The sequence below is a fragment of the Sphaerodactylus townsendi genome, linkage group LG14 (assembly GCF_021028975.2).
Source record: "Sphaerodactylus townsendi isolate TG3544 linkage group LG14, MPM_Stown_v2.3, whole genome shotgun sequence".
NCBI lineage: Eukaryota > Metazoa > Chordata > Lepidosauria > Squamata > Sphaerodactylidae > Sphaerodactylus > Sphaerodactylus townsendi.
Genome location: NC_059438.1, coordinates 15,643,179 through 15,655,338, shown reverse-complemented (window position 1 = coordinate 15,655,338; position 12,160 = coordinate 15,643,179). Strand labels below are relative to the sequence as shown.

The 12,160-nt window shown below is 44.3% G+C and overlaps 1 protein-coding gene across 2 annotated transcripts in view; it reads right to left on the bottom strand.

Annotated features, from left to right (window-relative positions):
• The window catches only part of ZNF423 (zinc finger protein 423), a 329,729-nt gene that overhangs the window by 157,093 nt on the left and 160,476 nt on the right, over positions 1-12,160 (bottom strand). The window lies entirely within an intron of this gene.

Here is a 12,160-nt window from a genome sequence, read left to right as displayed (position 1 = left end):
CTTCAGATCGATGGGCAGTGGCTTGAAAAGGTAAGGAGGCATCTGACGGCTACGAAGCCGCTCATTAACAAGGCGGTGTGGGAAGAGGCCGGAGTTCTGCACAATGCCCCTAAAACTTTACTCGTGATCAGCAACCAGCCAGGCTCCGATGCCAATTTCGGGCCACGCGCGCTTGCCAACCCTGCAGCAAGATACCGAGCAAGTGGCATTTCTGCATTGCATCACAGAGCAAGAGAGCACAGCAGGGGCTGCTGGGGCATCTCCGGCCATATTGCAGAAGGGGACGGGAGTCGATATATTGATCTGAGCATTCGAGATTTTGTAAAGGCCGTGGTTTGCTTTGTTTTTCCCTTATAAAGGCTCCACATTGAAATACACCAGGAAGCAAGTTTATTCTTCGACGCAGCTGTTTCTGCGTTTCCCTGCGAATCCGCTGCAGCTGTTTAGACCTCTCTGGCAGTTCTCTCATCCTTCCCAGACACACACAAACAGTCACACCAGTAACAGCTGCTAAGCCGCCACAGCCTTACTTCTCAGCCTGGCTCTGCCAACAGGCCCTGAAGAGATGCCAGTTCTCAGCCGCTAATGCCCGGTCCCCAGATCTTTGCCGATGGAGTCCTGGGCAGGATTCTGACAGAACGCCCCATGCCTCGATTGGCAGGCTGGGCTCTACGCAAAGTTCAGAGCGTGCCAGAGTCTTCGACAACTCACTCTGCCAACTGCCAGACCATCATAACCACCGATGCCCAATCGTTCTTTTATGCATCTCCAGTATCAACTTTTTGCCCTGTGCTCTTGGCCTTGCTGCAATGTTGGAAATCAGAACCAAGATGGGTCTGAGGAAGATGAGGACCTGTTCTTGGCTGCTGGAGCTAAAAAGTATTAACTCACGCCAAGCTCTGCCCGAGCCAAACTTCTGGATCTGGAGGCTCTCTCAATAGACAGGTGTGGGCAGTAAACTCGCCATGTTAAAATGTTCTCACCCTCCCCAGAGACATCTGATGGCATTCTGAGGAAAATAAAGAATGCTGTGATTTTAATTACTCCTCTTCTATGGGCCATCAATCTTTTAAAACCTGCAACAAACCACGGCACAATGGTGGCAAACACCTGGGCAAAAAAGTTGCAGTTATCCCTTCGACATAGTGATTTTGATATATCACAGGGTGGCGTAAGAAATTAAGTAGGGGATTTGCGGGGGAGTTTTCAGAAAGCCGCAGTCGCCACACGAAAGGCAGTGAACGACACAGAAAAGAACTTAGAAATGCATAAAATGCATATAGTATTGCACAATATCAACATATTTTATCTTTTAATATAAATATACACAATTTCTTTTTAAAAGTTAAAAGAAAAAGACAAAGAAAAATTCAGACTTATTCTCTGGTATGAAGGGAGGGCCAATTTTTTTTAACGTGGATTTCCAGATCCCATGGAGCACTGGTTACAGATCCCAGTGATGTGGAAGGAATAACTGTATAAAGTTCCACTGTAAGCGGAGGAGGAGGAGGAGCTTGGATTTATATCCCACTTTTCTCTCCTGTAGGGAGACTCAAGGTGACTTACAAGCTCCTTTTTCTTCCTCTCCCCACAACAGACACCTTGTGAGGCAGGTGGGGCTGAGAGAGGTCTGAAGAACTGTGACTAGCCCAAGGTCACCCAGCAGGAATGTAGGAGTGCGGAAACACATCTGGTTCACCAGATAAGCCTTTGCCACTCAGGTGGAGGAATGGGGGATCAAACCCAGTTCTTCAGCTTAGAATCCACCTGCTCCTAACCACTACACCATGTATATTACAGTAGGTACAATCCAGTTCATTTTCCTGCAAACACCAGAGGGGCCAGAAGCAAAAAGGGAGCTTCTGAGCACTATATTTCAGCCCCATAAATTATAGGGCTGCCAGCTTCCAGGTATGGCCTGGAGATCTCCTAAAACTACAGCTTATTCCCTGACTACTGAGATCAATTCCCCATGAGAAAATGACTGCTTTGGAGGGTAGATTCTATGGCTTTACACCCTCTTCAGGCTCCTAGAAACCACCAGATCTCCAGGAATCTCCCAACTTAGAGTTGGCAAGTCTGTCTTAATAGCAATTTTGGTGTAATGCTTTGCTCTCTTAAGCAGTGGACTGCATACATTAAACTGTGCTGAAAAATTCGGCGAACTGCCTAGCAAATTAATAGGGACTTTCGTACATACCGAACAATGTGCTTTCAATCCCCTCTGCAACTGGATTTTACTGTGTGAAACAGCGAAATCCGCTTGTTAACAATCACTAAAGTGCAGCGGAAACATGCTGAAAATTCATGATTTGGCCTGTGTGAAAGCGCCCCAAATAAGAGATGCCGACTAACAGTTTGGAGAAACTTGGGAAGTCAAGAAAGAGTAGACAGACATTCTAGGACAGGGGTATCCAACTCTGGCGCTTCAGATGTTCATGGACTACAATTCCCATCAGCCCCTGCTGGATACCCCTGTTCTAGGATACCCTGTTCTAGAATTGGATACCCCTGTTCTAGGATAACAGGTGGTGAATTTGCTCTCAAGGTGTGACTAAAGGGGTTTGGATATACATTCCCTGCCCCGCAAACAAATGTTTTAGAACACAGAGAGGATTTCTATTGGGAAAAAACATGTTGAGAAATTGGAAGGCTTCGTTTACAACTCTTAAAACCAGGTAAAGCCAATATGGATCACCTACATAATGTGTCGAGCCACCCAGATATTGAAATTAAATAAGCCTATATTGTTTGCCGAAAGGTACACTTCGCTTTATAAATATATATTTTTAAGCTAGCAGCAAAGCCCATTTTAAAATGAAATAAAATGGACTCTAGATGGTGGGGGGAAGGGGGGCAGGAATGAGCTGACCCTCCCGTCCTTATTTCCCAAGCGCTTTGTGGCTTGAGAAACAGGGAAGAGAAGTGGAGGGGGCAATTTCTGTGCTTCTCCCCCCACCCTTCCCTCTCAAGGCCTGCAGGTCTTGGGAAGGGAGGGGGGAGTTGGAAATGCGAGGGACGCCCTTCCAACCAATGGGAGTCCTGCGGACCCAGTAGCTGGGGTTCATTGTCAGACATTCCAAACCCTTAGCAAATTATGTATAGGGAAGGACAACTAATGGACCACCATCACAGCAAGGTGTGAAACAGTGAACAAAATTTGCTTATACGCATTGTTTTGTTGCAATTTAACATTCTATGTCCTTTCCCGCATATAAAGAATACTGTGGAATAAATTTTGTACATATAGCACACATATTGTATATTTCATATACCACGGGTGCCAGAGGTGGCACTCAGAGCCCTCTCTGTGGGCACGCACAGAGTCGCTCCCATGCCCCCCCCCCTACACACATCTAGGCTGACCTGGGCCTCTGGGCTCTGGGCCTCTGGGCATTAAACCTAAGACCTAGTTTTGGGGAAGCAGTGTAGGCAACCCGGTTAGGCGCTGTTAAACCCCACTGATTTTCATGCAAAGAACTAAAGCACGATCCTTTACCTGGGAGTAAGCTCGGTTGGTGGCAATGGGGCTTGCTTCTGAGTAAACCCTCCTAGGGTCGTGATTCACCCGTTGGAAGAGTTGCACAGTTGCTTCAAAGCAAAGCCACTGACTACCACCAAGTTTACTCCCAAGTAACGCACACATCGGAGCCAACCATTTTTTCAGAACTAAAACCTCAGTATTCAGGTTAAATTGCCATGTTGGCACTTTGCGATAAATAAGTGGGTTTTGGGTTGCAATTTGGGCACTCAGTCTTGAAAAGGTTCGTCATCACTGTCATATACTAACTCACCCCCAAGTAGAGGGCTATAAACTACTGTCCCTGCATACCTTTATCAAAACTATGAAGACTTCTTCCCCATCAGTGAATGACAGGGACTAGACTCTTACTAGTAAATTGCTTTCATTAGACTGCTAAATTCTGTCTTCTGCCAGTTTTTGTTATAACATCCCACTGTTATACTGACAACTGTTTTTAATTATTGTTTCTCCTTCCCAATTGTATTTTTCAAACGTTGGCTCCTATTGTACATTACTGCAGGCCCAGCTCTACCAGGAAACAGTTGAACAATGTTTTTTTTAAAAGAAATCTTCGACTCCTGCCTCCTTTGGCAGAAGAGACCTTGAAAGGCTAGAAAACGCTCAAGAATAATTTTTTAAAAAACATTTCCAGTTCCTTTAATTCACTGAGAAGTAACATTTTAATTCATCAAACCTGGGAGCTTCTACCCCTCTCCTCCCCTTTCCTCAGGACCACGGTTACACCTTTTGCAGATGAAAAATGAAACCCAACCGCTGCAGATTGTAAATCAACTGTACACCCCATAATAAGCCAGCTTTACGCCTTACCCTGGACAGCCTCTGTCTCACTCTCACGCCAGCCACGTTCACAGGGGGCCTCTCTCGCTGAGCAAGAGAAGGGGGAGGCTGCCTCCCCCCACGGACTTGAATTAATGGGCTTTTCTAACTGGAAAGATTCAGCTGGCTGCCTGTTCCCTGGATTAGATTCAGCAGGGAAGGACCAGCAAGCCCCCTGCCCGCCAATTCCCAGCACACGCCAGCTGGGTTCCTCAAGGGGGGATCCAGGCAAAAAGGGATGAAGCAGGCACGAGGGCTTTCAAACTAGGGCAACAAATGGCGAATTTGCTCTCCAACACATTTCCTTATTTCCTTGTTAAAGGCGGCATCGTTCCCGAACTATTAAAAAATAAACAGGAGGCCGCGGAGCCAGAGCTACGAACAAACAATGCGGTGCGGCAGGAACTGAAATGCTTCCGACACTTTGCTCAGGCCCCTTCCGCACATGCAGAACAATGCACATTCGATCCGTTTTCACAGTTGTTTGCAACTGGATTTTGCTATTCCGCACAGTAAAATCCAGCTGCAAAGTGCATTGAAAGTGGATTGACAGTGCATTATTCTGCATGTGCGGAAGGGGCCTCAGAGTCCATATCAATACTTTTTTTAAAAAACGGCAATGCAGCTGGACCTTAAGAAGGCAACGTTGCAGAGCTTGTGGGCCCATCCAGTCAGCACAGGCAAAGTGACAAAACCGTTGCCCCCTTTTTGGAGATTTTCAAGGCACTCATTGGCTCCCGTTCCGGACTTCTGGTTGGCTGAGGACCACTAGATAAAGTTTGTGGGATAAGGTCCTGGTAAAAAAAAGGTAGTTGGGGCCGGGGGTGGGGGTTCATGATAGGGGTCTATAAAATCATGGATAGGCAGAGAAGGTGGGTGGAGAGAGCTTTTCTTTGCTGTCCCATAATAGTAGGACTCAAGGAAGAAGAAGAAGAAGAAGAAGAAGAAGAAGAAGAAGAAGAAGAAGAAGAAGAAGAAGAAGAAGAAGAAGAAGAAGAAGAAGAAGAAGAAGAAGAAGAAGAAGAAGAAGAAGAAGAAGAAGAAGAAGAAGAAGAAGAAGAAGAAGAAGAAGAAGAAGAAGAAGAAGAAGAAGAAGAAGAGGAGGAGGAGGAGGAGGAGGAGGAGGAGTTTGGGTTTATATCCCCCCTTTCTCTCCTGCAGGAGACTCAAAGGGGCTGACAATCTCCTTGCCCTTCCCCCCTCACAACAAACACCCTGTGAGGTAGGTGGGGCTGAGAGATCTCAGAAGAGCTGTGACTAGCCCAAGGTCACCCAGCTGGCATGTGTGGGAGTGTACAGGCTAATCTGAATTCCCCAGATAAGCCTCCACAGCTCAGGCGGCAGAGCTGGGAATCAAACCCGGTTCCTCCAGATTAGATACACGAGCTCTTAACCTCCTACGCCACTGCTAGCCAATGAAGAGGATGGGGAACAGGCACAGGACAGGCAAACGGAAGTACTTCTTCACTCAATAAGTAAATACATTGTGGAATTTGTAGACACAAACGTGAATGGTTTTAAAAGGAGGTCTGGCAGATTTATGGAACATCAGTGCAAAGGGATCTTCCACATACAGAGGCAGAAAAGCTCTGAAACCCAGTCTTTAGAGACAACAGCAGGGGAAGTTCTGGTTTTCTGTGCCCTGTATGGTGGCCCTTCCGGGCAACCGGTTGGCCGCTATGTGAAACAGGATGCTGGACTAGATGAACCAGTGGTCTGATCCAGCAGGGTTGTTCTTACATTCTTAAAGGCTAAGCAATGTATTGTAGCATCGGTTTTCACAAGTCAGAGTCTACTTTACCTTAGATGCTTGAAATGTTATGCTCACTTGGCTGCGTCAAATATGCACACAAACTACAAACAAAAGGGGTTATATTGCAAAGAAAAGTGAGGCATGTAACAGACTTCCCTCTGTGATACACCTCTGAAGATGCCAGCCACAGCTGCAGGCGAAACATTAGGAACAAGATCTACCAGACCACGGCCACACAGCCCGGGAAACCCACAACAACCAGTGAGAAGGTAGAGCTTATCAGGAAGTATTTGTTATAAATAAGAAGACTGCATTCTTTTAGAAGTATTCTTTTAGAAGTAAGAGGACTGCATTGCACTAGGAAGATACATTTAAACCCATAATTTTTATACATATTTACATATATTTATATTTTGAAACTTGTAAATGCTGGTGCAAAGTTTTGTATTCTTTTAAGTATTCTTTTAGTATTATGTATTATGCTAGCATAATAATTCTAAAATAATACTAAAAATAATACAATATTGTTAAAAATAATTTAACAATAAATTATTAAATTGTAATAATTTACAAGTTTCAAAATATAAATATCCTTCTAAAATTACAAGTTACTTAACACAGGTTTTCCTAATTTTACTCGCTATCCATCCAAATTTGGCTCCATGTGATCTCTTGGTTCCTACTGGTTAACGTAATCAAAAGAAGAGTCTTTCTGTCTTCCTGGGAAACAAGAGACAATGGGAGTAAACTCCTAACTTGACAATGAGTTCATAATAAACTTTTCCATTGCAGCAATATTCCCCAATTAAGGTATTGAAAAGAATGCAGCAGAATAAGGGGGGGGGGATACTTTTCCCAAGCAGAGATTAAAGTCATTACAAACAGCTAATCTTGTAGAGGGGGACTCTTCCAAGATAGAGGGATCATGTGACTGGTGGGTGGCTTTTGTCACTGAGTACAGAGGAGTATCAGAGCAGGCGGAAAAGGAGGAAGAAAACACAAGGCATGGAATTCGAAACAAAAGGAAAACGCTAAGCAGACTTCTGAACCACAAGCCTTCTTGAGAATAGATGCGCAGGTCAGGGAGCTTCTGGGAAGAAACTCAATAATCAATCACGGACGAGGACAGTCATTTTGCAACTTAATGTTTCAGTGCATTTTACATGGCTGCATGCATTCGTCTTCCTCACCGAAGGACTAATTCCTAAAGGGACAAATCTAGTAAATGTATTTCTCCCTCTAATAAGAGCAATTGGGCCCACAAAGAGTCATATAAATCACACCCATTTGCCATTTGTCTTTCAGATTAACTGCTGCTCCGCTGGAAAATTTACTCAGGAAGCAACAAAGACCCTCCGCCCTGAAGGTTTCATGAACTGCATGGTGAGAAAGATTATGATGAGAAAGATAACACAAACTTATGATGAGGAAGATAACACAAACGGAACTGGAGAAGCAATGTGGTGTAATAGTTGGAGCGCTGAGCTTCGGTTGGAGAATCTTGGTTTCCAATTCCACACAGAAAATTTACTGGGTGGCCTTGGGGCAGTTTTCATGTTTCAACCTAACTGACCTTTGTTCTGATGATAACTGTTGTCAGGGAAAGGGGAATGACACTACATATACAACTTTTGAGGAGACAATTAGGTTAAAATATAATTTGAAAGAAACTTATTACTGCCAATTTTCACAGAGAAAGCATCAGTTTAGAGGCAAAGGAGGGAATGTACATTGTCAAAACAACAAACAGTGGATTAATTTAGAATTTTTGTGTTTCTGCATCTGGTAGTTTAAAGTAGGCAGCCATGTTATTGGATAGCACTGTAATAGCACTGTAAACACCAAAAAGAATTTCTGGGGCTCTCCACAACAGACACCTTGTGAGGTAGGTGGGGCTGAGAGAGTTCTGAGAGAACTGTGACTAGCCCAAGGTCCCCAGCATGTGTCATATGGAAGAGTGGAGGAATAAACCCAATTCACCGGATTAGAGTCTGCCACACTTAACCAGTGCACCACTCTGGCTGTACCAATAACCACTGCACTACCAATGTAGTATGCCAGAGTTATCTTTTTGTGCATATGTGCAGCTACACATGCCCTGATCGAGTTCTGCCCTCCCTACCTCTCCTGTGCCACTACACTGTTATGGCAGGCGGTTTAAGCTAGACAATAGAATCATTCATTCATCACACCTATAAAGATTCAGGCAGAAGTTTGCTCTGTATATCGCTCGCCCACACAGAGCGAGCAATGAAGATATTTGTTGAGGCTGGGAGTCTCCCTCTGCAAAGCCAGCTTTAAAATTTGTCTGTTGTGCCACAAGCACACAGCTGGAAGCGAGCCTGGGGCTGTCCATTGAAAAGTTACCGGAAGGAAAGGCAAAACCAAAAGCTATTGCAGGAGATTGCCATGGCAAATAAAATCCTCCTAACTGCTGCCGTTAGAGGAGGGCTCAATGGGAAGGTCTTATCCTTTCCCTAAAGGAATTTGCAAATACATGGCACAGATTTCTTAGGAGAAGAGGAGGGACATCAATTTCCAGGCTAAAGCACTATAATTTTTCGAGGAAGACCGGGTTCAGGTACTGATCTTCATCAAAATGGCCACACACAAAAGAACAACTGAGTAAATCATGTTTTCCTTTCACAGGTGTATCAACTTACACTTCTTATATGAATTTGGAAGAATCTCACATACTTGGCTTACTGGTTGCTCATGCCCAGCAAGTAAACCCCTGCCCTCAGCCCCAATCCCCCACTTTCAAGAACTTGAGGAGTGGGAGAAAAAAAATGGCCTCCATAATGGCACTCTAGGAATTTCCCTCTAGGAATTTCCCCACATCTCTATGGTCTTTATCACAGAGATTAGGGGAAATTCCCAGAGCAGCCCCCAGAAGTAATATCACATCCTCCCCAAACTCCACCCTTCTTAGGCACTACCTTCAAAATTTCACAGAATTTGCCTAGGCAGTGCTGCCAACACTATTTCACACACATCCTATCCTAGTTCACACTCCCCTTACCAATGCTATTTCCCCCTACAGTGATACCTCTGAGCACAATCACAGATGAAGAATCACAGAAGTATTTGTTTTGTCACATGTGTGCTTGTTACAAACTCAAGATTGGTAGTAGGTTCCAAAACAATCTACAAAACAGACACTTGTGTAGTATCCCGATATGACAAAACACACACCAGTAGTCACAGACTTCCTTCTGCACTAGAGTTGTGCACTAGAGTTCACAAAATGTCATATCTGCAGCATCTCTGAGATGTTTGGAGATAAACCATGTATTTGTTTCATTAATATCACTGCCCCCTTCCACCTCAAAGGACTGCAAAATATAAACAGCTCATTTTCTCCCCAGTGTATTTACTGGATATTTTGGATGCCACAGATATCGTTTCTTAAGAGCAGTAAAAGGGACAGCTGCTTATAGAAGACAAATGTCAAATACCAAGAATTTACTACCAAGAGTTTACTGCTGTCACGACTTGGCAACAGCCCATTTCTCTCTCCCCTCCCAAAACCGAGAAGCAAAACGAGAAGTTCCCGTTCTTTCAAATTCAGGTCTCCTTGTACTGGAAATAATGTGACCGTCCAGTTTTCAGAAATGTCAAAGGCAGATCTGCAAATGCTTCTTGTGCAAAGAAGGGACCATACTGCTATCCCCATTATACAGATGGGTTGTTTGAGGCTGGGAGACATTCCTTATTGTGGGAGAAGACCCAAGCATCCAGCACTCACCTTTGGTATCACTCCTTCCATACTGTTAGGACAGTGGTGGCGAACCTATGGCACGGGTGCCAGAGGTGGCACTCAGAGACCTCTCTATGGGCACGTGCAAACAGAGTCGGCCCACACACTCACATCTAGGCTGGCCTGGATCGCTGGGCTCGATTATCAGCATTAAACCTAAGACCTAGTTTTGGGGAAGCAGTGTAGGTAACCCTGTTAAGCGCTGTTAAACCCCACTGATTTTCATGCGAAGAACTAAAGCGCAATCCTCCTAGGGTCGGGATTCACCTGTTGGAAGAGTTGCACAGTTGCTTCAAAGCAAAACCATAAACTAGCACCGAGCTTACTCCTGAGTAATGCGCGCCTCGGAGCCCACCATTTTTTTCTAAACTAAAACCTCAGCATTTAGGTTAAATTGGCACTTTGCGATAAATAAGTGGATTTTGGGTTGCAATTTGGGCACTCGGTCTCGAAAAGGTTCGCCATCACTGTGCTAGGACTAGGGGGGAGATATTGACCTGACCTACACCTTAGAAACGCAGTGGCAAAGAACAAGAGTCCAGCAGACTAAATTTTGTTGCTAGAGATTCAGATTCAAAGATCTTTATTAGGCATATAAAATTTTGTTACTATTTAAGGTTCTACTGGACTCATGCTCTTCCTATTGCTACAGACAGACAAACACGGTGAGCTATCATGATTCATCTCCTCAGAAACATAGCATCATTCTTTAATACAGCACACCCACTATTAATACCTTCAAACTGGAGATGGGGAGGGGCCAAATGACCAGAGCTTTTGACACCTGTAACTACTCATCCTCAATCATTTTTAAAAGGATTGTTGTGGGTTTTCCAGGCTGGGTGGCCACGCTCTGGTCATTTTCGCTTCCAACTTTTCACCTGCATCTGTGGCTGGCATCTGCAGAGACACGTCACAGTAAAGAAACACCTCTTCCCGTGACATGCCTCTGACAACGCCAGCCATAAATGCAGGTGAAACGTTAGGAGAAAACACTACCAGACAAAGGCCACAAAGCATGGAACACCCACAAAAGCCAGTCGATTCCAGCTGTGGAAGCCTTCGACAGTACATTAAAAAGGGTCTTTGCTTTTTTATAGAACACCTGTACTCTAAAGCACCATACAACATAAAAGACACATTAAACTCGATTTCCAAGGGTAGAAAAAACTGGAAAGGGAGATGGGGGGGGGGTGGAGAGAAGAAATAGATTACTTTCTTTCCACCCACTCTACCACCCCTTTCCCCTTCATAAGGAAAAATGACCTTGCTGCTAATAACTTGTCAGAAACTACTCCCCAGATGCCCCTATAGCAGGCCAAAGTGGTGTCTGTAAACAATACGTGGGTGTCCTTTCGGTAAATCCCGAATAAGGTTCTACACATCAGAAGAGACAACAAAACAAGGCTTTTGCATGTGTATGTGTGCATGATTTAGATTGAAAATGGACATACCAACACACGGTCAATGAGAAGTCAAAAATCCGTGTGCAGTGTGACAAAAAAAAATCAATTCTTATTTAGTAAGCTGTATCACATTCCAATAAATGATTTGGAGAGGGGCAGAGGAGGAAGAAAAAAAGTTTTATGTTAGATCTAGGAATAAACTAAATGCTTTCAGGGTTGAATCACTGTTTTTCTGTACTCCCTTTGGAACAGCCGCAGACACTATATTCTGCCGCGCACCGTGGACTTGGGACTGAAAACAGCTGCACCTCTAATTACATGTAAAGTGTACCAAAACATTCCTTTTATCACAGACTGTAAATCTGTTAGCATCTGTCTCTCCTTTGTTTCTTCCACAAGATACAAGCTTGTTTCTACATTTTTCTCACCTGTAGCGGTGATTAAAATTCATTATAAATGAAAGGAGTGAACACTAAAACAAGTTCCTCTGTGTACAGTTCTAAACTCAAATTAGAAACAGCTGTTTGCTAATTCATGCAGTGATGTTTTGTCGTGCTCTGTGAATCAATAATAACTCAGCCGATTTCTATGGAAATTTTTAGGATTACCCATGTGCTGTTGTTGTTCTTCACCCACCTATCTGCTCTTTAGACATGGCCGCGAGAGACTAGGGGCTCCTCTTGCAGAAAGGGTAGCAACAGCACAGTAGGTGCTATTGGTGCAGTGCTAGAAATCGGGGTGCCATCAGGAGGGGAGCTCCTTCAAAATATTTATTTTCTATCCAAGAATCCATCATTTGGCAGAAGCGGAGGCAGAAGACAAAATCCACGTCTCTCCTGGGGATGGGACAGTTGTTTAAGATCATATTGCACTATTTATTG